The sequence below is a fragment of the Salvia miltiorrhiza genome, chromosome 2, assembly GCF_028751815.1.
Source record: "Salvia miltiorrhiza cultivar Shanhuang (shh) chromosome 2, IMPLAD_Smil_shh, whole genome shotgun sequence".
Taxonomy (NCBI): domain Eukaryota; kingdom Viridiplantae; phylum Streptophyta; class Magnoliopsida; order Lamiales; family Lamiaceae; genus Salvia; species Salvia miltiorrhiza.
The window spans coordinates 51504071-51508526 of record NC_080388.1 but is presented as its reverse complement, the minus strand read 5'-3'; the positions used below and the strand labels follow the sequence as shown (position 1 = coordinate 51508526).

Sequence of the window (4456 nt, the reverse complement as noted above, 5' to 3'; positions counted from 1 at the left end):
GCTGTATAAAATTATGAATTGTGAAAAATAAATTTTTGCTACCTTTGGGATTCGAACTCAGGACCATAAATCCATCCAACATGATTACAAATCAACCGTAGATCTTGATGATCTAAGGGCTGAAAATGATTCTTATTTTATATATTAAGAAATGCTCTTATTTTAGCTCTTCCCTACATATATATATATATATAGGGTCCTGTGGTTCTAGAGAGAACTACATTATTTGTGTGTCACGACCGGACTTAACTAAGGATAGGTAAGCCGGGAAACCGTGACTAGGGAAGGGAAATTAGGAGAGGGGACAGAAAGGGGTGATAAATAATTATAAATGAATTAAATTAAGATTTAGACATCATATGAGAATAAGTCACACATATATATAGATAATAACGAGTAATCGTTCATGAGTATCCGATTTAAGTGTTTATACAATAACTTGATTTGACAATCCAACATAATAGGATAAACTGCATCATAACTGAGTGTTCGCAGCGGAAATGAGAACGTGATACATGTATGAAGACATGTATCGCCAAGAGTTTATTTAGTAAATATGACAAAGCTTCGTACGACACCCCATCATCACTCATCACTGCTCAACCTGCACATTTAGAAATACATGCAGGGCTGAGTACAAAGTACTCAGTAGACATATGCCGAAAATCATATACATACATAATAACTGTAAATTGTCATGCCATTTCAATAGTATAACCAAGGGTTTTTACTTAAAAAGGCCCTAAGCATACTAAATTCATTTGTGATTCTAAAGTTCGTCTGATCAGACTAAGTTCTTTTGTAATCTATCATATCTGAATCTGTGTGCCGGAGAGGTGGCCACCTCTCACGGTCACTTGACCGGCCAACCCGCTAGATGACTCACGGTCACTGGTGTACACTAGCCAAGGCAGGATAGCTATCAACTGCTCAAGACCCGAATTCGATTACATGATAACTGGCAAAGCCATATCAGATAGATATCATACTGAAATTAAAACATTTTTGTCACAGCCCGCCCTAACTATGGATAGTTAGGCCGAGTGATCCACGACTAGGGATGGGGTTAAAGAAGAAGGGGAAGAAAAGGGGCGTCATTTATAGCCGTAAAACTTACTCATCTTAATAAAACTCGTCATTTTTATTCATTAATACTCAATTGAAAACAGTCTATGAAAGACAGCATAAAACTTAATTAATATCATTAATCAAGTTATACATCGTATGAAACCATTCTCTTAAGACTCAAAGTATGACATAACATACTATAACATCAACAACATCTTGCAGCGGAAAGTAGCTAGACATATGTATGAAGACATATTCTAGACAGGTTAACTATTTATTAACAACCCTGGAGACTCCGCTCATTGCAGCACCATCATCACATCAGCTCAACCTGCACATTTAGAAAACATATGCAGGGCTGAGTACAAAAGCACTCAGTGGGCACGTATGCCTAGGTATAAAAATACATGCTTCAAAACTGTAAATTGTCATGCCATCATAAACAGTACAGCAAGGGAGTTTTTCGCTAAAAAGGCCCAAGCTTACTAAGTTCATTTGTGATTCTTAAAGTTCGTCTGATCAGACTAAGTTCTTTTGTAATCTATCATATCTGAAACTGTGTGCCGGAGAGGTGGTCACCTCTCACGGTCACTTGACCGGCCAACCCGCTAGATGACTCACGGTCACTGGTGTACACTAGTCAAGGCAGGATAGCTATCAACTGCTTAGGACCCGAATTCGATTGCATCATTGGCAAAGCCAAAGCAGATAGATATCATACTAAAATTGAAACATTTTATGGCAAGACAATACTTGAAATAACTTTAACTCAAAGATTTTGTCATGAAATAACTTGCTTGAACGTAACATTTAAACTCATTTGATATATATGAAACTGAAATTAACAGTTAGATCATTTCATGCATTCATTCGTATAAGAGGCCTACGACACGCAGGGGATCTCTATATACGTATAGTAAAAGTAATGCCCACCTCGTTGTGTCTTTGTATCAATGAGTAACGTCACTCTCTCCCTCACGTCGTTACTTCCCAAAAGGACCTTCATCGTTATGAAGAATTGGTGAGAAGTGATAAAAGAAATCTCGATTAATAATCTAATCTCTTTTATGAAACATTAGTATCTCTAATGTTCATCTCTCTTGATTGTTAATCAATATAACAATTATTATCTCTCGTCATTACTCATTAATTATAACATCCTTATGTTATAATTAGCAGCGCTTCAATTAAAAGAAATATTTAACACATCGAAAAGTCCACTTTCTTAGCAGATCTATTCGCTCTCATCTCGTCTAATTAACCGATTAGAAAGTTAAACTTTCCATTAGGCATGTATTTGAGTCACGGGTCAACAAGAATTGACTATGCTCAAATTCTAATTTCACTAAAAATTTCGGCATGACCTATTCATATATAATGTCAGCCACGAGATTTCAACGCGTGAATCTCACTACGTGAACTCGTCTCTCGACTCAAAACTTAACATCTTGACATCTTTTCAACGCAAACCAAACAATTCAAAATCATCAAAACTCTTTATCAATAAACTATCATTTATACTCGACACCAATTGTTCGAGTGTCAGATACCAACATTTATGTGCGTTAATCATAACTCTCACAACTCACACCATTTAGTCATATCGTATCATCCATCAAAACAAATATAATCAAGTTGTTTTCTAGAAAGTTTTGCTGTTTTTGTGTCATCTTTAAAAATTCATAACAACCAACTCAATCATCATAAACTCTCATACCAATTGATCTCAAAAACTCCATGAAGTGTAGTTCACTCTAAAAATGGTAGTTAACCAAAAAGGTTAAAGGTTTTTGGAGATATTGCTCTTTTAGTGCAGGCTGTCAAAGATTGACAGTTTCTGCCAATTTTGTTTAGGCCATTAGAAACCAAGGCAAACCTTAATAAAATTCCATCAAATTTAATCAGCCAAAACTAAAGGTATCCTTGAAGATTTGGTTAAAATTTCACAAGAGAAAACGTTCATATGATCTGCCAAATAAACAATGAAACTCATACACTTTTACTGTTGGACAAATATGACAGCAGAACAGGGCATTTTTGAAATAATAAACTGCTCTGTTTCAGAGGTCATAAAAATTGAAATCTTATTTTTTTAGAAAAGTATTGAAGTCTAGTTTCGTTTAAAAAAAACGGTGATGCAAAATCCTTCATGGATTAATAGATATAAACGTTTTTGTGAAGTCTACCAATAGTTGACAGATTCTGTCAAGGATTTTTCAAAATATCTTTAAAATAGCAAACATCATCCAAAAGACATGAAATTTTGCAGCAACGAAATACACATATCATAGATAAACATACTAAAATTTCAGAGCCATCAAGCAATGAAAACTCATCGAAACATAAGCTTGAAACTGCTGTAAAATTTTGACAGAATTCCAGTTTTAATTTCGTTCAACAATTATCATCCATAAATTGTAAATCAATTAGCATGCTCATGTGATATCGTAGAACACATATACGCAATAATATTCATTATGCAACGTCTCTAACTTCACGAATTTAAATAATCATACTCTAAAAATTTATACAATTTTCGTGCTTGGAAAAATACGAATTTAATATATATCGATTCTAGCATACCCCTAAGCACAAATATCAAGTCAAAACGATCAAACAAAAATCGAAAGACAAGCTAATATGTGAAAAACGGGGCTGCCCTCATGGGTTTCATAGCTACGGTTCGTTCCGTTCTTACTCCCTTCATTAAACATGCTCAACATCTACCCAAGAACAACATACTAAAATTTCACGACGATCCGACGTCGTTTCAAAATAAAGTCGAGAATCGACGTTTTTCGACGTCAACGAAAATCGAAAATAAAACCATCAAAACGTAGGTAGAGATCTTACCTACTTAGATACATGATCGAAAAGATGATCGGCGCTCGTCTCGGTGCTCAAATCGGAGGTCAAAAGCTCCGTCCAAGCTTAAATGGAAAATGGCGTGTGTAGTGTGTGTTTTAGGTGTTGTGTGTGTGAATATGTGAGTTGTGTGTGTGGTGTGGGCTGATATAGCGTGAGTTAGTGAGGGGAAAGGGGTTTTGGGAGGTTTGGGGGTGGTTAGGGGTAGGGTAGGTTAGATATTTAGGATATTAACCCGTTAGTCGTTAAATATCTCGTCTCGTCTCGTTTTAACAACTAACAACCCATACTCTTTGTTACTCGCCCTCTCAACCTCTACTCACTTTCATTACACTCGTAATTCTATATAAATATAGAAAACGCAAGCTCGTTCTCGAAATTCTGATAAACGAGTTCGGTTCGTTTATCGAGAAATCCCGATTTACTATTCACTCGTCGTCCAAAAATAAAAACTTTCATTATTGGACTCGTATCGAAAAACTAAGAATATTTCTCGACGACGTGCACGTAAGATTTTGAAAGT

The 4456-nt window shown here is 35.6% G+C and overlaps 1 long non-coding RNA gene across 1 annotated transcript; it reads right to left on the bottom strand.

Moving 5' to 3' along the window:
- Positions 1-1173: 1173 nt before the first annotated feature.
- On the bottom strand, positions 1174-4211 carry LOC131010084 (uncharacterized). Its single transcript, XR_009096474.1, has 2 exons — positions 3922-4211; positions 1174-1399 (listed from the first exon to the last, which is right to left on the bottom strand). It is a non-coding gene; the product is annotated as an uncharacterized LOC131010084 (long non-coding RNA).
- Between the last annotated feature and the right edge of the window lie 245 nt (positions 4212-4456).